The sequence below is a fragment of the Leptonychotes weddellii genome, chromosome 3, assembly GCF_054177405.1.
Source record: "Leptonychotes weddellii isolate Sample4059 chromosome 3, ASM5417740v2, whole genome shotgun sequence".
Lineage (NCBI taxonomy): Eukaryota > Metazoa > Chordata > Mammalia > Carnivora > Phocidae > Leptonychotes > Leptonychotes weddellii.
In genome coordinates this window covers 42,954,689-42,976,290 of record NC_138371.1, presented here as the reverse complement: position 1 = coordinate 42,976,290, position 21,602 = coordinate 42,954,689, and the positions used below count along the sequence as shown (strand labels likewise).

Sequence of the window (21,602 nt, the reverse complement as noted above, 5' to 3'; positions counted from 1 at the left end):
TGCCCCTCATATTTTCCTGCCCCTCTCTCCTTCCCTTTATTCCTGTGTCTCTAAGGTTTTCACCCCCCAGTAAAAGGCTGGCATGTAAGTTTTACCTTAGGTACTCTTTTCTAGGGAACCCAGGCTTAGGGGCAAACAAATACTTCCTCAACAATTATCAGTTCTAGGAATAAAAATACTGTACAGAAATTTGAAATTTAATCATAGCATTACTCTGATTGGTGTTTACCTACTGATGACATTTTAACACACCGAATAGTGACCTAACTGAAAGCATGATAGAACTGGTTTGGGAAAATGAGAGAATGGGAAGGGTGACCGTGTGTGGTGAGGAAGAGGTGAGAAAAAGTTAAATCCTTAGCTTCCATTGTGGGAAGTAAATGAAAAATTAAGAAGTTGTTTGAAGATAAAAAAAAAAAATAGACACAGAAAATCAACCAAATACTTTAAATTATTTGCTGCGGGGGAAGGAGAATGGGTGTAGAGGGTCCACGGGCCACTTTCATCTTAACAAGCATCGATTCTTTAAACTATGTTCGTTTAAAGCTCTGATAAAGACTTGCAGCCGCTACCATGCAGACGAGACTTCGCTTCCTCTGCAACCATGTCTGATGAACACGATATGGCTGAGACTGAGAAATTCAATAAATCGTAATTGAGGAAGACAGAAACGCTTTCAAAAGAAACGGCTGAACCAGAGAAGCAAGCAGGTGAATCGTAATGAGGCCGCCAATATGTGCTGTACCTTCCGCAAACATCGCCTTCTTACTTTACTTCTGTGAGCTGTTTAACTGTGTGAGATGAGAAGAGCGTAGATCAAGTTAAACGGCTACTGCCCCTTTTCTCATCAAAGAATCTGAACTACTGACCATAAACACGGAGTCTCCTCTCCCGTCTGCCTGTCTGGCTGGCGGGGAAGGAATGGAAGAAGCTGGGTGGGGATGACCAGTAAAAACTAAATTGGTCCAAGGTGTCAGGCAGGCTCTACAATGTCAGAGTGCCATTTTTTTTCTTCAGATGATTTTAATTGTTGGAATGCACAGTTTTTAAAATATGCAAATAAAAGTTTAAAATGTGGTTGGTGTGTAAAAAAACGTGGGTCAAAATAAAATAAACTCCATGGCTACTTTTAAACAATTTAATTCTCATAGAATTTGGTGAAGTTTTATTACTTGAGATCTAATAGCATCTGATTGCTTTTAAGTAACTTCTTACCAAATTGGCCCCAAAGCTATATTGTCTTTTGTCATATATTTAGAATATGTGTATCGTGTGTATTTGTATTATTTATTCTATAGGTTAAGTTAAGTGTAAAAAGCAGAGTGAAGAGCTCAGCAGCACTTGGATCTTGTTTTCATTCCACTAGATGTCAGCATAACACTGTGAATTTGAATGTTGTTGGGTGACCAAGGATTAAATCCTTGCTTGTTCAAACCTATTTTTATTTATCTTTCCAAGGATGATGATGTGACATTTAGATTTAATAATCTCTTGTGTATTATAAGAATTACTGTCTACCCAAATGTTCATTTTTATTGTACCTATTCAAATTAATGTCAGCTGATTAAATTAGTTAAGCTTTGGTGCTAATCTACATCAAGAGAATAGAAAAAGAAAACAATCACACACAGGAATGATAGCAATGAGTATGTTTCCTGCATTGTATTTTGGGTTTTCAGTCAGTAAGTTATGAAAGACATTCGGCCAATAGAAAGATCAAAAGTATAACATTTCCCCCTTGTGTTATCTAGTTTATAAATATGCTTTAAAGGATATGAGCAATAATTGACTAGCTTAGTACCATGTTGACTGATAAGCTTTCTTATTAAGAGAACGTGTTGGGTAATTCATAAGTTAGATATTTTTAACTTATTTTTCCCTCTCTGACTACCCAATATAGCATCAGAGGCTTTGGCTTTGTGTTGGCATGACCTTGATTTGTTAGAACATAAGCTTCATCTTATATTAAATAGTAAAAACATGAATATTCATGAAAGTTATTTCATATGAGTTCTATTTTCCTTAGTATGCAAAAATTTTTTGCTTAATAGAACTGTTAACATTTTACATTTTTTTTTTTTTTTTTTTAAGTACGCTCCACGCCGAGATCAAGAGTCTCATGCTCTACTGACTGAGCCAGCCAGGTGTCCCACAACTGTTAACATTTTAAAAAAAAGATTTATTTATTTTAGAGAGAGAGAATGAGCGCATGTGAGAGAGCACGAGAGAGATTGAGAGAGACAGCGCGCATGGGGGGCAGGGGCAGCAGGAGAGAGAATCCCAAGCTGATTCCTCACTGGGTGCAGAGCCCAACCCCAATTGGGGGCTCCATCTCATGACCCTGAGATCACTACCTGAGCTGAAACCAAGAGTCCCATGCTTAACTGACTGCACCACCCAGGCACCCCACAAAAGTTAACATTTTAAAGGAAAAAATGACATGTTGAAGTATTTTTCAAATTACAGTACATAAAAATGTTTTAAGTGTGCCACTTTGGGTAGTTTGTAATGTGGTCAATATTTTAATAAGTTTTAGCCACAGGCAATAGGGAGATATTCATTGGCAATGTATTTTGACTTTAATGAAGTATTATAAGTCTCTCACTAAGTAATTTTCAGTTATAATCTGAAATTTTTCCTCAAAATTCACAGGAAATTCCACTTGTTCATGCTATTTCTTCATAATAAAAGACTTACTTTCAGTGTCAATTTACTCATGATATTAATTAATCACATAATAAAAAGTCAATACCCAACAATACAAACTATAGAAATTTAGGGATATTAAATTATTCCATACTGTACAGAAAGAGACCAGAGACATTTTAGGTGAATTGATAATATTAAAGCCCTTCTATTTTTGGCAAAATAATCTCTTTTTTCCAAGTTTTTATTTAAATTCCAGTTAGTTACCATACAATGTAACATTGGTTTCAGGTATAGAATTTAGTGATTCATTACATACATAAAAAATCCAGGGCTCATCACAAGTGCCCTCCTTAATACCTATCACCTATTTAACCCATCCCCCACCCACCCCCTCTCCAGCAACCCTCAGTTTGTTCTCTATAGTTAAGAGTCTGTTTTACGGTTTGCCTCTCTCTTTTTTCCCCCACTATGTTCATCTGTTTCAGTTTTTAAATTCCACGTATTAATGAAATCTTACGGTATTTGTCTTTCTCTGACTTATTTCATTTAGCATAATACTCTATGGCTCCATCCACGTTGTTGCAAATGGCAAGATTTCATTCTTTTGATGGCTGAGTAACATTTCATTATATACCGCTTCTTCTTTATCCTTTCATTAGTTGATGGACATTTGGGCTCTTTCCATAATTTGGCTATTGTTAATAATGCTGCTATAAACATTGGGGTGCCTGTATCCCTTCAAATCAGTAAATACTTAGTAGTACAATTGCTGGATTGCAGGGTAGTTCTATTTTTAACTTTTTGAGGAAACGCCATACTGTTTTCCAGAGTGGCTGCATCAGTTTACATTCAAAAAACAGTGTAAGACAGTACCCTTTTCTCTGCATCCATGACAACACCTGTTGCTTCCTGTGTTGTTAATTTTAGCCACTCTGACAGGTGTGAGGTGATATCTTGTAGTTTGATTTGCATTTCCCTAATGATGAGCGATGCTGAGCACCTTTTCATATGTTTGTTAGCTATTTGGATGTCTTCTTTGGGAACATGTCAATTCACATCTTCTGCCCATTTTTTAACTGGGTTGCTTTTTTGGTGTTGAGTTGTATAAGTTCTTTATATATTTTGGATACTAATCCTTTATCAGATATGTCATTTGCAAATATCTTCTCCCATTCCATAGGTTGTCTTTTAGTTTTGTTGATTGTTTCCATCACTGTGCAGAAGCTTTTTATCTTGATGAAATCCCAAGAATTTATTTTTGCTTTTGTTTCCCTGCCTCAGGAGACATATCTAGTAAGAAGTTGCTACAGCTGATGTCAAAGAGGTTACTGCCTGGGTTTTCCTATAGGATTTGGATGTTTTCCTATCTCACATTTAGGTCTTTCATCCATTTTGAATTTATTTTTGTGCATTGTGCAAGAAAGTGGTCTAGTTTCATTCTTATGCATGTTGCTCTCCAATTTTCCCAATATCATTTGTTGAAGACACTATCTTTTTCCATTGGATATTCTTTCCTGCTTTGTCTAAGATTAATTGCTCATATAGTTGTAGGTTCATTTCTGGGTTTTCTATTCTGTTCCATTGATCTATGTGTCTGTTTTTGTGTCAGTACCATACTGTTTTGATCACTACACCTTTGTAATATGGCTTGAAGTCTGGAATCGTGATGCCTCCAGCTTTGCTTTTCTTTTTCAAGAATGTTTTGGCTATTCGGGGTCTTCTGTGGTTCTATACAAATTTTAAGATTGTTCTAGTTCTGTGAAAAATGCTGGTGGTATTTTGATAGGATTACATTCAATGTGTAGATTGTTTTGGGTAATATAGACATTTTAACAATATTTGTTCTTCCAATCTATGAGCATGGAATATCTTTCCATTTCCTTGTGTCATCTTCAATTTCTTTCATGTTTGTTTTCAGAGTACAGAACTTTTACCTCTTTGGTTAGGTTTATTCATAGGTATCTTATGGTTTGGGTGCAATTGTAAATGGGATTGATTCCTTGAATTCTCTTTCTGCTGCTTCATTATTGGTGCATAGAAACGCCACAGATTTCTGTACATTGGTTTTACATCCTGTGATTTTACTAAATTCGTGTATCAGTTCTAACAATTTTTTGGTGGAGTCTTCCAGGTTTTCAATATAGAGTATCATGTCATCTGTAAATAGTGAAAGTTTGACTTCTTCCTTGCCAATTTCGATGCTTTTATTTATTTTTGTTGTCTGATTGTTGTGGCTAGGACTTCCAGTACTATGTTGAGTAAAAGTGGTGAGAGTGGACATTCTGTCTTGTTCCTGACTTTGGGGAAAAGGCTCTCTTTTTTCCCAATTGAGGATGATGGTTTCTGTGGGTTTTTCACATATAACCTTTATTATGTTGAGGTATGTTCCCTCTAAACCTACTTTGTTGAGGGTTTTTATCATGAATGGATGTTGTATTTTGTCAAATGCTTTTTCTGCATCTATTGAAAGGATCATATGGTTCTTATCCTTTCTTTTATTAGTGTGGTGTATCACGTTGATTGATTTGCCAATATTGAGCCACCCTTGCCATCTAGGAATAAATCCCACTTGATTGTGTTGAATGATTCTTTTAATGTACTGTTGGATTTGATTTGCTAGTATTTGAGAATTTTTGTGTTCATGTTTATCAGGGATATTGGCCTGTAGTTCTCTTTTTAGTGGAGTCTTTGTCTGGTTTTGGTATCATAGTGATGCTGGCCTCATCAAATGAATTTGGAAGTTTTCCTTCCATTTCTACTTTTTTGGAATAGTTTGAGAAGAATAGGTATTAACTCTTCTTTAAATGTTTAGTAGAGGGGCGCATGGGTGGCTCAGTTGTTAAGCGTCTGCCTTCCACTCAGGTTGTGATCCCGGGGTCCTGGGATTGAGCCCCACGTCTGGCTCCCTGTTCGGCAGGAAGCCTGCTTCCCCTTCTCCCATTCCCCTTGCTTGTGTTCCTGCTCTCGCTATCTCTCTGTCAAATAAATAAATAAAATCTTTAAAAAAATACACTATGAATGTAGTAGAATTCTCCTATGAAGTCATATGGTCCTGGACTTTTGTTTATTGGGAGATTTTTGATTACTGATTCAATTTCTTTGCCGGTTATTAATCTATTTAAGTTTTCTATTTCTTCCTGTTTCACTTTTGGTAGTTTGTATGGTTCTAGGAATTTATCCATTTCTTCCAAGTTGTACAATTTGTTGGCATATAATTTTTCATAATACTTTCTTATATAATTTTTATATTTCTGTGGTATTGATTGTGATTTCTCCTCTCTCATTTGTGATTTTATTTATTTGGGTCCTTTTACTTTTCTTTTTGATAAGTCTGGCTAGGGGTTTATCAATTTTATTAATTTTTTTTCAAAGAATCAGCTCCTGGTTTCATTGATCTGTTTTATTTTTTATTTTTTTGGCAAAATAATCTTAAAAATTTAGATTAAAGAAATTTTATATGTTACAAATCTAAAGTGGAGGATATGTATACATATATACATATGTATATGTATGTGTATATATACACACACACATCTAAAAATACAAGGAACATTCTGTACATTACAGAATGAATGTACATTACATTCTGTTCATTATGTTTAAAATAGTACCTGGAACATAATAGGTGTGTAATAAATGCTTGTTAAAAGGACAAATTAATAATGTGAATAGAGAAGATACATGTGTAAGAGATTTGATCAATAAGACTTGGTCACTCATGGAAGTAAAATGTGAAGAATTGAGAAGAACTCTTGGGGTTTTCTAAGGCTTTAGAAGGCTTGGTGGTGGCATTCATTAAAGTTTGAGACTCCAGGAAGAGGCACAAATTTGGCAGGAAGGATAATGAATTCAGATTTTACCATTTTGAGGCAGTGTAGCAGACAGCAAAGTGAAGCTGTCTGACAAGCACTGGCTGTAAAACAGATGCATTTGGTGGAAAAGTTTGAGCTGGAGATACAGAAGTTATGATGTAGGAGGGGCCAGAGAGGTAAACTAGATCATCCAGGTGGAGCTGTTCAATGAAAGAAAAAGCAGAAACCTTGCAGAACAATATTTTAGGACCAACAGTATAACAGGGTCTTGGAAAACAGGCTGGAAAAGCAGGAATAAAGCAGCAGGCCCAGAGAGTAGTGAATTTCAAGAAAAATGGAGTGGTCATTAAGGTCAAATACTGCAAATAAGTCCAGCCATTTGAGCAATAAAAGAAGTAGATGGATTTGTAAATTAGGAAATTGTCTGTGACTCTTACATGAGCTAGTTCAGTGGAGCTATGTGAATGAATTACCGTCTATACTTACTGTAGGCTGAGAAATAAGTAGGAGGTAAGAAAGTGAAGATAGTGAATACAGACTGTGGACTACATTCTGATGCACTATGGATATTAAAAAAAGGGGAGCAAGAGAACATGTTACTCAGTGTTTGCTAAAGCCAGCTGACTTAAACGTGGGACTTTGGGGCAGTGGATCAGCAATCTTCAAACTGATGTATGCACTCTTGAAGTCCACAAAAACTTTACAAAGTTCACGGGCATAGAATTTTAAGAGATTCAATGTCCACATACTCACCTCCCATACTTACTGTTTCCTAATATTAATCGGCCTGAGAACGTCAGTTAAAACATCATGCATGTCTTTTTTTCCCACTTTCCTTTTGTAACCAAACTTCTCTCATTTTAGAAAACAAAATCATACCTTATATCCAATCTGGTATTCATCATCCCAGGGTGTGAAAGTTCCTGGAACACCAAACAAAAAGAAAATTTGTATTGATGATAAGAAAGAGAATGTCTCTAATGGCTCAAAAACAAATCCTTTTGAAAGTCAAGGCATTTCTAATTCTTTGCTTTCAAAACAATTGAAGAAGTTAATAGATCATTAAAATATACTTTTTGATAATAGATCACCATGTGATTTTTGGCATAAACTTGAAAGGAGTGCAAATAGTTGAGTTATATTGCTAATATCAAAACTTCCATTCCCATCTGTCCTATACCACATTGTTATGCGACCAGTTGTGCTCAGTAAAACAACAAAGACTTAAATCCGTGCTTAACACTGCCTTCTGCCATAAATAATATTCATTGTTACATAAACAAAACAAAACAAAACAAAACAATAAAAAAGAATTCCAGCGTGTATAAAGGAAAGCATTGGGAAAGACAAAAGCATTGGCAGTTAAATTGAAGAAGTGTTGAGGTAGGTATCAGATGAAAGGAAAGGTCAGTAAAGGGTGTGAATGTTATGCTAGACTGGATAAACAGTGACAGTGGGATTAATGTCCCCAGGTTTGAAGGTTCTAAGTAGAGACTGGCAGAGGCCTCAGGTGGTATGAGTGGTCCAACGAGGCCAACAATCTGTAACTCTAGTTCTTCCTCAGTATCATTCCAATTTTAGTATATGTGTCCAAGCAAGCACTAGTTCTTCCTCAGGATTCATGATATAGAAAGGCATTCAAGTCAATGTTGACTGTGATTGGATGAATCCTGAAGAGAACCCTCTCATCAGATGGTGTAAGGAGATTCAATACATGTAAGAAAACTCAATTCACCACTTAAGAAGTAAGAACTTGACTGTTTTCTTCAGTGCAGTATTCTGAATGTTTGGAACACTGCCTGGAGTAGTGCTCAAATACTTTCTCTTGAATGAATTGTCAGTGATTAGAGGTAGCCAAGACTTCCAAATCTTAACTTAGTGGAACGAATTTGTGTTGCCAATTTGTAATAAAGCCTATTTGAATTTATATATTATTTGTTCACTCCATATAGACTGGGACAAAAATAGGTTCCAATTATATATTTATGTTTATATAATTTAGTTTGAAAATTCTCTTCCAAATATATCTCATATCTCTTTCATTACCTAAAATGAGGGATAGAGGTACTACATATTACCAGAAGAAGTATAATTCAAATGATAATATTATTAAATTATATTCTATATACTATAATTATTTGTTTATGGCATTATGTGTTAGAGAGTATTTGTATGTCTGGATGACAGCAGAGAATAGGCTGAAACTGCAAATCAGAGTTGGTGTCATCAGGTTGAAAATGTCACAGATTTAGCTTTTAATAAGCCAGAATGATTGTGTAAAATAAGATGACTAGCAACAATCTCCTACTGATATTCTTGGGAACATGGGGATGACTTTGAAGTTAAGAACTATTTTTAGATTAAAAGACTTGATATTTTCTGTCAATTAAAATGACTATAATTAACAGCTATGACTAGAGTTATTTAATTGCAAATTATAAAAAATCCAACTTTAATTAGTTTTAATGATAAGGGGGAATTTATTGGCCCAGAAAAGTAGGAAGCCCAGAACGCATGTAGCTTTAGCACAGCTGGATGCAGGAGCTTAAATAATATCATCAAGATACCCCTGTTTCTTCCTCTCTTGGCTTTCTTAGTGTTGCATTTATTTCTAAGAAGATTTTCCCCACATGGGTGGCCAAGAGAGCATCAGTAATCCAAACTTGCTTAGTACTTAGTGCTTTTAAACTCTGAAGGAGAAGATGGATCTTTTTGCTGATAGTTTAAAAAAAAAAAAAGCTGGGAGAGATTTTATGGGCCTGATGCAGGCCATGTATCCAGCCATGAAACATTCATGATGGTCAGCACAATGCAATACCCTGAGTGATCAGATCTCGATTTTTGGTATCCCTGTAGAAAAGTTTGGTGATGAGGTATTCCCTACCTGAACCACATGGATTGAAAATAACAAACAGACTGTTACCAGACAAAATAATATGACATCTAAAATCTTTTTTGCATATTACATTGTACTAATTAACCACATCATAAAAAATGATGCATCAAATAGACTAAACAGCTACAACAAAGAATTAAATATACAGTGGCCTCTAAGATCAATCAGAATTTGAGGGTCCTTATATTTTGTTGTTTCTTGTTTCCTACTGCCAAAGTTAGCTCATTGGCAGCAGTCCCCAGGAAGGAGGAAAGGGGATATAGAAGAAGAAAAAAAAGAGAAAGCAACTTCTGTTTAAGGAAATGATCCAGAAGTAGCACACATCACTTCTGATCATATCCCACTGGTCAGAACATGGTCATATAACCATTGGTGGTGGCAAGGGAAGCTAGTAAATATGACATCAAGCTGTGTAACAGTGTGCTCAGCGGGATTGTTATTACTAAAAGGAAGAAGGTATAAATGTATAATGGGAAAAGTAGTTGTTTCTGCGATGGTTCTTTTTTCAACCTTTACAAACTTGAATAGGGGAAAATTTTAAAATTACTTTTACTATGGAAAGCATTGCTAAAACATGTATTTATATGGGAAAAGAGTAAAGGGAATTTTCACTTTCATAATAAAAGAAAAAGTTTCAGTATAAGTGTTTAGTACATTTTAAAGTCCCTTACAGATGGTGGTACTGCTGAAGGATGCTTTAATTTTTGACATTACTATGGATATTTTAGACATAATATTAACACATATTTTTCATTTATAAAAGAATGGATATTGACGCTCTTAAAATTATAAATATTTTGGTTTTGAACTTTTTTATGTCATTGACTAGTGTATCTACATTTTTAGAAAACATGGAATTTACTATCTTGCATTTGTAAGGAATCAAATTGCTGTAATATGTACTATAAAAGAGTAGATTAAAAATTCAAGTCAAATGGAATTGCAAGATTGTATCTCTTTCTAATGCTAAAAGCTTACTGAGCTGGAAAAAGTATAATTTAATATATCACCCACTTGCCAAAAAAAAAAAAAAGATGCCTGGCTTGGATTTCATCCAGGAAGACATCTGTTTGCCTAGAACTAATAATAGTACAACCCTAATGATATGCCAAACAAGTTATTTTAATAGAAATGTTTTGTTTTGAGAGGTTAAGTTTGGTTACTCAGCAGAACTGCTGTGTTTATAAGGGTATTATGTTTGATTCTGCAACTAGGGAACACATATCCCACTGAAGGCAAGCTTGGGAAATTTGGTGGAAGTTGCTGTACATTTTACAGCTAACCTAACAGAGTACTCTTGATCTCTAAATGACCTCTCAAGATTAACCACATTAGAAGATTGGAGGCAAGGTGGTAGGAAATCACTATTCAAATTTTAGAATAGATATTGGAGATTGTCCATTGCTTTTAAAAAGCATATTCATTTACATGCCTATTAGCTGTTTCTCAAAATCTACTCAAAATAAAAATCCTGCTTGGTTCATTTTAGTCCCATTCTTTCTTTCTTTTTTAAGGTTTTATTTATTTATTTTGACAGAGAGAGAGACAGTCAGAGAGGGAACACAAACAGGGTGAGTGGGAGAGGAAGAAGCAGGCTTCCCGCTGAGCAGAGAGCCTGATGTGGGGCTTGATCCCAGGACCCTGGGATCATGACCTGAGCCGAAGGCAGACACTCAATGACTGAGCAACCCAGTGCCCTAGTCCCATTATTTCTTACTCCTAATTTTCCTGCTCTAAAATGTCAAAACATTTAGATAAAATGAAGGGATAGTCAAATGTTTAAGATTTTTTTTTTTTTTATTTGCGAGAGAGAGAATGAGAGACAGAGAGCACGAGAGGGAGGAGGGTCAGAGGGAGAAGCAGACTCCCCGCTGAGCAGGGAGCCCGATGCGGGACTCGATCCCGGGACTCCAGGATCATGACCTGAGCCGAAGGCAGTCGCTTAACCGACTGAGCCACCCAGGCGCCCGGAATAGTCAAATGTTTAAATGCTTGGTCTATGTGATTTTAAACATCTAGATTTTTAAAATCATAGAAAAGATTGAATTTCTCAGATTTTATTCATAATTGCTATTGTATATATTTACTATGTTATAACTTTTTAAAGAACCACTGCCATGTGAACCAGGCCAAAAGGGGTAATATCGTAGGGAAGGTCATTTATAAGCTTTTTAGGCCTGTTGCCTAGTTTTAGTGACTGTTCTGTTCAATTTTAATTGTGCCAATACTGTTTCATTTAAGCACTAGATCAATGGCTAATACACATTTAGAAATATGTTCATCCAATACAATTTTGGTTTTTAATTCAGAGGCATCATCTAAACCAAAAATGGGAAGCTAAAGTGTCTCTTTTAACAACATTAAGAAACAGGCTTAACTACTGTAAAAAAATATTTAGGGGGCACCTGGGTGGTGCAGTTGGTTAAGCACCAACACTTGGTTTCCACTCAGGTTGTGATCTCAGGGTGGTGAGAGGGAGCCCTGCACTGGGCTCTGCGCTCAGCACGGAGTCTGCTTAAGACTCTCTCTTTCTCTCTCTCTCTGCCCCTCCCCCCCCAATAAATAAAGAAATCTTTAAAAAAAGAAAATATTTAATGTTTTATATTTTACTTTCTTGAATAGATTATTGATATACTTGAAGAAGTATAAACAGGCTAAACTAAGGTTTTCTATGTAAGAAATTTCTTTTTTATAAGATTAACATTTTCTAAAAGTTTTTGTACTGAAATGTAACTGCTAGTATGTGTAATTGATCACATTTTTACATTAACTAGCCATCCTCAAATGGCACACAAAGTTCTGAATGCTGTGCAGAGAGAAAGCAGCCGGAGGACTATTTTCTGGCAAAGTCCAGCTCCACATGTTGTTGCTGACCATGGGAAAGAGATGTGGGCCAAAACAAATGCTAAGATTATTCCAGGAACTTTCTGGCATACCTGGAACTTTTTTCTTAATTAACTAGTCTCTCACTGAAATGATTTTCCAGGTCTAGGCTACTTTTGGGTATGGTTTTAAAATGAATTGATTTAATTCTAGATCTCTATGAAGAGTTTCAGAATATGCCAAGGGTCTCAGGGAGAAATAGTAATGGAGTTGTAATATAGACTGCTAATTGCCTTTGCATGAGAAATCCCTTTTTTGTTGTTTATTCAAATATAATTTATACTTAACAAAAAGCAACCCATTTTGGGTATACAGTTCTATGAATTTTGACAAATTTATATAGTAGTTTAACACCACATTCAGGATAGAAAAGATTTCCATTATTTGAAAAAAATCTCTTTCATGCGTTTTTGTAGGCAATCCCCTTTCCAGCGTCTGGAAACCACTGATCTGATTTCTGTCCCTATAGTATTATCTTTTTCAGAATGTGATAAATCAAATCATACAGTATGTGGCCTTTTGATTCCGGCATAATGCTTTCATTTAGCATAACATTTTTGAGATACATACATGTTAGTGCATGTATCAGTTTATTCCTCCCCACCACCCCCACCCCCGAGATTAGCCTCCTTTTAATGCTAACGGAATCACAAATCTATTTGTGCAGACTCGAAAGTGGCCTGAACCAATCATTTGTGGTCTGGCATTCACATTTTCCTTAGCCAAGTGGTCCCTTTCCCATAATCCTGTGCACCCAGGGATGGTCATATGACACTGTTTAGACAATTAAGAAGAAAGGACAAATTTGTTGGAGAACATTTGGGAAAGATTTAACCCTCATTTATAAAAATAAATTTATCATACTCTAGTACCACTGCTTGCTTCCCCCCCTTCCAGAGTCCTGCCTTTAGACATATGATGTCTGGAACTATGGAACCCATTTTGCAAGCCTGAAGGAAAGGCCAAAAGAACTGCAGAGATAAAATCCCAGAACTCTGTCATTTTTAGTTTATCAGCAAACATTTAAACTGCCCACCTTCAGATTTCTCAGTGTGTATGATGGCTGAATGTGCTTGTTATTTTGCTATTTTATTATGTTATTTGCAGTCAATGACATTCCTTGCTGAGAAACTGTCATCCAGTCTAGAAGCCATTTCGGGTTGGAACTGTGGCTCCATTTTAGAATTGTGTAATTCTAACTAATTTGGTCAGAAAGTCTCCACTACCACTTACTATAGTAACTCCCTGTTGTACATGAAATGGGTTTTGGCACCTAAACACCTTCCTGGAGAAATCCAACCTATCAGTTCACTTAAACAATGATAGTTCTACACCATTATGATTTGCCTTGGAATCCACTTACTAGGCTTGCTCCAATATTTTCTGGACTGGTTGCAGAACTGTGAAAACTATATTGTTCACTGATTACGATATTGCAATTCTCTTCTTGACTAAAATTTAAGTATGATTTTCAGATCATTCTCTAGAAAAGCGGAGAGAATTAACCAGAAAATTTAATGAGTCTTGATAGGAATGTATTGCTCATGCTACCCATTATTGCAGTCTCATAACGGTTGATATAGAGTTGCTCAACTGGTATATTTTATTATGTTAGGTTAATCTTAAAAAATAGAACGTATCATTTACTTTTGGGAATTAAAGGAACACAAGTTGATGTCTTTAAAACAAAATAGAAAATGAATGAAAATTATTCCTGTAGGTAGGCCCACATTTTAATCTGGGTCTGTCAAATATATGCTATTATTACTTACTATTAAGTACTTAGATCAAAGTTATTCCAAACTAACATCCTTGCAATTTTACAGTCACTGAACAGGAAATCCTGTCCTAAAAGAATTGTTCTCTCTGCCATTAATGAAGGGACGTGCCCACTGGGAATAGCCCGAGAGGGCAATTGGCCCTGTAGAAATATTGGAATAAGGTAATATAAAACTTGGAAATATTTTTGTTAATAAAACATTTTTATCCTAATAATTTAGAAGATAATTTCAGACTTAACCCTATTTTATGTCAAATACTTTTTGCAAAGATGCCCAAAGTTTTTGACTGAAGGAAGTGCTCATATTTATGCCCCGAAAATAAACTTGAAAGACATTAGAATTATTTGTTTTATATATTTCATGAATTATTTCTTGAATTAGTGTTAAGAATAAGAAAGTAGGCTATGTTTGGAACTGAATAATAAACTCCATATGTCTTCATCAATATTTCATAAAATAATTCTGCAAATGTTAATAGATAAGGAATGATTCTGTAATTTTATTAGCTCTTCAACCAGTCTAAGGTACAACCACTTTGCTTTTTTCCCCAATGTATATGAAACATACTTTCTTGAGAATACTTACCCAAATCTTTGTTCATTTAATATAAGGCCACAGAATTACTCGAGAAATGTAGCACATTTATGTTACTTTAGATTATCTAAAGGATCTTCTTTGAATATGTCTTGAGATTGCTTAGAGTTGCAAATTTCAGGACTGAAAAGGTTTTAGAGATCATCTATTTATGTTGTTTCAAGTGCCCTGATTTACTCACTGATAGATACATATGTTCTTTAAGTTGGAGGAAAAGGAGTGAAGTTACAAAGAAATTTCTAGGAGTTTCTCATTCTCTATTGTCCATCTCATTTGTGCTATAGTCCGTAGAAGAGTGTTGTGCCTGTGAGCAGCAGTCTGCCATGGCTGCATGGGGATAGAGTTTGAGAAACATTGTTCTATACAGGTTATATTATACAGTTGAGAAAACCAGTGATCAGAGAGGTGAAATAAATTGCTTAGCTTAAAACAGCTATTTAGAGGCATAAGACAGAGGAAAAGTCCTCAAGTAGAAATCAGTCCTCTTTGGTCTAGCCCTATATGTGCCACCGATTTGTTGGAAACGACAGCAGAAAGATGACTGTAACTGTAAACAGTAATTTACCAAGAGTATGCAATTTATAGATTCAGGACATGGTGTCCAAGACAGGTTCTATTGCCTGTGTGAATTTAGCATGTTCACAACTCCTAGACAGTGCTAACCTTCAGGTCTCAAAATTCTGACTGTGAGCAACACTTATTTAAACACAGAAGACAGTTGACCCAATATTAGCCATATTATTGTTTGTGTTGCATTCTCAAATAGGATGATGAACCAGTTGGTGATTATAGAGTTCGGTGGCAGCCATGTTGAGTCTGAGTGATTCAGTTTATTTATTTTCTTAATTTTTATTTTTTAAACATTTTATTTATTTGACAGAGAGAGACAGAGACAGCAAGAGAGGGAACACAAGCGGCGGGGAGTGGGAGAGGAAGAAGCAGGCTTCCTGCGGAGCAGGGAGCTGGATGAGGGGCTCGATCCCAGAACCCCGGGATCAGGACCTGAGGCGAAGGCAGACGTTTAACGCTGAGCCAAAGGCAGATGCTTAAGGACTGAGCCACCTAGGCACCCCTTGAGTGATTCAGTTTAGACAAAGAAGCAAAGACAATCATTTGACACATATGGAGCACTTACTACATACTACACATATTTGTCTAAGAACTTTACATCTCTAATGTCCTGTATCTTTATTAGAAAGGTACTTTTTTGTTCCCATTCTTTAGACAGAGAACATAAGGCTTAAATATATTAAATGGTTTATTCAGAGTGATATAGACAGCAAATGGTGGAACAAGATTTTAGGCTTAGGTAGTTGGACTCAGGACACACACTCCTTCCTAAGCAGTGACAGAAGCAGAGATATGGAGAACAACCTGATATTAATAATTTTCTGATTTCTAGGTCTGGTTTTATTCATGCTTTGGGATTCTGTGAGATTCTTTGTATACCTCCTTCTCCACCTTTTTACATGAGCTATTTGCTCCTTAAATAACAAAAAAGCTTTTATTAGTTTTTGAGAAATTAGGAGCTGAGAGTAGGGACTGCAGAGAGGTTTACCAACAGGCTACTGGAGCTATTTACACAGCATGCAAAATAGCAGACAAGTTAGCATCTTAACAAAGCCATCTCTTACTTGAAGGTAAGAGATATGGGTTATAGAAACAATGCAGAGATGGAAAGAATGAGTATCCATAAATAACCTGATCATGTTGAAAATCTAGAAATTCTGAGAATGGATGTGTGCTAGATTTGGGCTCAGAATTTTAAACTGTTCTGGAATCTAAGAGCTGGGAGTGGAGTGATGTGTCAGTTGTATGGGGTTTTTAATAAAAAAAGGGATGCGCTATTATTTGATACTTATAAGATGGTCAAAATTTATTGTAGACATTATATAACACAGGATTATATTTTACCTGAGTTCTTAAGAAAAACTGGACACGTTGATACAAATGCTATTCTACTGATTATTCTTTGAATTACATCCTTAGATTGCAACCATATCAGGTAAAGTGATTTGTGTGCTATGCAAGTATAATACCTTTTTTACTCCTTAAAATTTTTAAGTGTACAGTACAGTACTTCTAACTATAAGCACAATGTTGTGCACATGATCTCTAGAATTCTTTTATTTTGTGTGATTGTAACTTTAGACCCATTGAATATCAACTCCACATTTCTCCTTTCCCTCAGCTCCTGACAACCATCATTCTACTTCCTGCTTTGATGAGTTTGACTATTTTAGATACCTCATATAAGTGGAATGATGTAGTATTTGTTCTTCTATGACTGATTTATTTCACTTAGCATTATATCCTCAAGGTTAATCCATGTTGTAGCATATGATAGAATTTTTTATGGGTGAATAATATTCCATATTATGTATAAACCACATTTTATTTATCCATTCATCTGTTGGTGGGCATTTAGGTTGCTTCTACCTCTTAGCTATTGTGAACAAAGGGGCAATGAACATGGAAGTACAGATGCCTCTTTCTGATCCTGATTTCAATTCTTTTGGATAAATACTGAGAAGTAGGATTTCTGGATCATATGGTAATTCCATTTTAACTTTTTTAGGAACTAAAAACTAATATTGTCCTGCATAGCGGCTGCACCATTTTACATTCCCACCAAAGGGGCACAAGGGTTTCAATCTCTCCACATCCTTATCAACAAATACAATTTTCGGCTTTCTGGCTTTATAGTTTCATGTCTCATGTTTGTCTTTAATCCATTTGGAGTTGATTTTTGTGTATGGAGTAAGATAGAGTCCAATTTCATTCTTTTGCCTGTGGATATCCAGTTTTCCCAATACCATTTGTTGAAGACTCTACCTTTTCCCCATTGTGTACTCTTGGTACCCTTGTTGAAGATCAGTTGATGTGCGGATTTATTTCTAGGCTCTTTTTTGTTTGTTTGTTTCATTGGTCTCTATCTTTATACCAGTACCATGCTGTTTTGATTACTGTAGCTTTGTAGTATGTTTTGAAATAATGAAGTATGAGGCTTCCAGCTTTATTCTTTCTCAAGATTCTGGTTTTTCAGAGTCTTTTGGGGTCCCATATGATTTTAGGATTATTTTTTCTATTTCTGTAAAAATGCCATTGGAGTTTTGAAAGGGATTGCCCTGATTCTGTAGATTGCTTTAGGTAGTATAATCATTTTAACATTGTGATGTCCTCCAATCCATGAACATGGGATCTCTATTTACTTATGTCTCCTTTAACTTTTTTCAGCAATGCTTTGTAGTTTTCAGTATACAAATCTTTCACTTCCTTGTTAAGTTTATTCTTAAATACATTATTCTTTTTCATACTATTGTAAACAGAATTGTTTTCTTAATTTTCTTTCAGATTGCTTATTGTTAGGCTGTAGAAACACAACTAATTTTCGTATGTTGATTTTGTATCTTGCAACCTTATTGCATTCGTTTATTAGGTCTAACAGATTTCCTGTGTATGTGAAAGTGGAGATGGGGAGGTGGCAAGAAGATCTGAATGTGTGACCATCAGTATGCTGCCTGATAGAACTTCCTGAGAGACTGAGTAAACTTAGTTGGGAATAAATCTGTTGCAATTTAAATGTAAGTAATATTATATGCTTATAGTTTATAAGCAAGTTTAATAAAATTTTGCATTAGTTCTTACCTTTTAAACATTTAATGGATTTCAGGCTCAATTTCCAATACTGATAGTGAGTTAATTCTTTTGGTGAAGAGCATTTGCCATAGTGGTTGCAAGAAGATAATTTATTGCCTGTTATGCTTTTCTTGGTACTTTCTTCAGTATATCTTGGTAGGTTTCATTGTCTAGAAGGCCTGAAATTTGTAGAAGTGGTTTTCTAGTGCCATAACAAAAAAGATTAGCAGTGACAGTTTTCTAAAATATATGTTTCCTACCAGAGGTAGGCTTCTCAGCCCATTTCCTTTAATGATATCTGGGGAGGATCTGATAAGCTTTATTCTACTTTACATAGGTTAAAGGGCATTGTCTTCCCTTTCACTCCAGCAGCCAACAACAAAGTCAGGCATATGTTATCACCACCACACAGGAAGCTGCGGGCTAGCCTGTGTTAAACAGAGCACAAATACAGGAAAAGTGTCAGACAGGTTAAAAGCTCATAGAGCTCTGCTAAGAGAATATTATGCTAATAATATTTCAAACAGAGATATGTTATTAGATTTCAGCATAAAGTACTTAGAAATCCTTAAATATGTAAAACTAGATAGCGAGTAGCCATTTTACTTTCCTCACTTTGGAATTATGACCCCATTTTTTGAAGATAGAAAAATAACAGTTACATTAAAAACAGTTAAGTCAGGAAATGACACAATTTCTCAAACATACAATTAAACAATTTCTTAATAATTTAAAAATTGTTCCCCTTTGCTTTGTGTGATAAAAGTTCTAATTATATTCTCTTATTTCAAAAGAAAAGGGGATTTCCATTTTGTGGCTAAAATTTTGTCATAAATAAAGAATGCATGCCTTTTGGAAACTAAAGAGCTCATTTCATTCAGGGATTTTTATGTTGTCAGTTTTAATTGGGGCATGCATCTGGTTTTAAACAGTCATGGTAGATATATTCTAGTTGTATCTACCAATGTAGTTTTGTGTATCATATTGGATTTGTTAATGGTGGATATATTTGAGTGATATCTACCAATGTAGTTTTATATACTATATTGGATTTGTTAAGAAAAGCATCTGAAGAGTTTTACAAAGTGATTTTCAAATCCCTTCTTTTAAAAAAGATTACAAACAAAATGAAATACAAAAACTTTTGAAGATAAAACAGAAATAATAATATATAGTCTTAAACTTTGACATAGCCGCTATCAATGTTTTGATTCATTTTCTCTCCATGTGTATTTTTTAATACATTTTCAAGTTTGCAGTCAACTGTGTATACACACACACACATGCATATACATATTTATAATTCTGAATATAACTTTTTCTTAAAAATCAATATTACATATTTTCATATATTTTTGAAATATTTTTCATAATATTTTCATATTTCATATTATCATAAATTTTCATAATATTTTTGTATTCTTATTTTGATTAGATTTGATTAATATTTTGAAATATTTTTCATAAAATTTTCAGTTTTAATGGCTGTATAAGGTATCATGTTTAAACAAGCCATAATTTTTTCAGTGAACATTTGTGTGGGATGCACAAATATCTTTCTTTGTTGGACTCTTTCAAATCTTCTGCTTACCCTAGGGACAGTGCCTCCCTATATTTTGTATCTTCTTTTTTTTAAAAGATTTTATTTGTTCATTCATGAGAGACAGAGAGAGAGAGAGAGGCATAGGCAGAGGGAGAAGCAGGCTCCCCCTGGAGCAGGGAGTGCAATATGCTGCTCAATCCCAGGACTCTGGGATCACGACCTGAGCTGAAGGCAAGACACTTAACTGACTGAGCCACCCATATCTTGTATCTTCTTATGGCTATGACCGGAAGGCCCATGTCATGTGGATATAATGGGCCAACTGTAATGCACATGTCCTCAGAATAAAGTATTAAATATTAAAATATTAAGTCAATGGTCTCCAGGGGTGTTGCATAGGAAGTGTCGTGGTTCTGTACAAATGTAGGAGCCATTTCTAGTTTGGATTCAAGCAGGAAAAGGTTGTAGACTGCTAAAGAGCCTTAAAATATCTACCATCCAAGCACCAGAGCAGAATTAAGCTGGTCCCCTGCCAAAGTGCAGACAGAGAAAACGCATGTTTGAGACAAAACCAGGGTTAATAAGTAAAATAGTCCCCAGAAAAGTGTCTCAAAGTTTGTTTTTTGTTTGCATGTGTTACAAAACACACTAGGCCATATGTGTTATCTATATACCTATTTGTGCTGGAAAAACTATGCTGGTTGTGCACCTTGCTTTTAGGACCACAGGAAAATACTAATAGTCATACATTGATTGTCTTCTCTGGCTATTGCTTATGAAGAACCAAATACAAAAGTCCTAATACACACCACACTTTATCAGGGAGTATTTATCATCATCCCCAGAAACATTACTGTATGGCCTCTGACTAAAGAAAGGAAATTTTATTATTGCTTTATACCTTTGTTTTTCCTCTAATTATTTTGTTTCTTTTTGTTTTCCCCTCCCCATTCTTTTTATTTAAGGGGATGGACTTGACAACCAGGTTTTTAAAAAATCAAATACATTGAAGCAGTTGAGTATCTTTTGCCTTAGAGGGTGTATCATGGAATAATGGGTTATTTTTACCTTCATGGGAATAATGATTTTTTAATAATTATATTTATATCTTTAACGTCCTATTAACTTTATCAGGTTTTTACCATTGAAAAATTCCATTTTTCTTATTTGTGGCCATGATTTCAAATAGTTTACCATTGAATAAGTATCTTTCATTTTTTCCACAAGGAACCGTTTTTGAAAAACTGTAGTATATATAGGCCTACTAACACAGCTTGATTAAAAAACAAACTCTGCCTTATTTTTATTTAGGAAAATCACACATGGAAATATCAAAAGACAGACAACATTATTTAGCTAGTTTAATTTTGTGCTCGGCTGATGCTGGACACAACAACAACAGAAGAAGAGTCTTTCTCTGCTGCAGCCCAGATGTTACAAGGCTGTTGAACTTGGGTTAACTGACCCAGGAGAATCAGTTGGCTGCTAGAGAGGCTCTGCTTCTGGCTTTGTGGAGATCAAGGAAAGCCCTTTCAGCATGTCTAAGAGCCAGATCCAGGGTGTCTCAGGCAAGCTAGGGAGCACTTTGGCAAAAATCTCCTGAATTTTGCAATCTCTGACTCTGTTTTTTTCCAACTTTTCCCTGTGAAGATCACATGCTTAAATTGGGCCATGCAGCTGTGTGTGGGTGGGGTGCTTATACTCAGAGCTCTTAGGTCTGATGGTGCACAGTCAATGGTACGCTATTTCTTCCCCCGCCCCCACCCTGAGAAACTTCAGAAGTAATTCCTTGAGGTTAGCAGTTG

The 21,602-nt window shown here is 35.4% G+C and overlaps 1 protein-coding gene across 1 annotated transcript in view; it reads right to left on the bottom strand.

Moving 5' to 3' along the window:
* ZSWIM2 (zinc finger SWIM-type containing 2) overlaps nucleotides 1-21,602 on the bottom strand; it is an 85,179-nt gene that overhangs the window by 47,749 nt on the left and 15,828 nt on the right. Inside the window, exon 2 of the mRNA XM_006726947.2 lies at nucleotides 7,341-7,384. The gene's annotated coding sequence lies outside the window, so the exon portion shown is untranslated. The remainder of the gene's footprint in view (nucleotides 1-7,340; nucleotides 7,385-21,602) is intronic.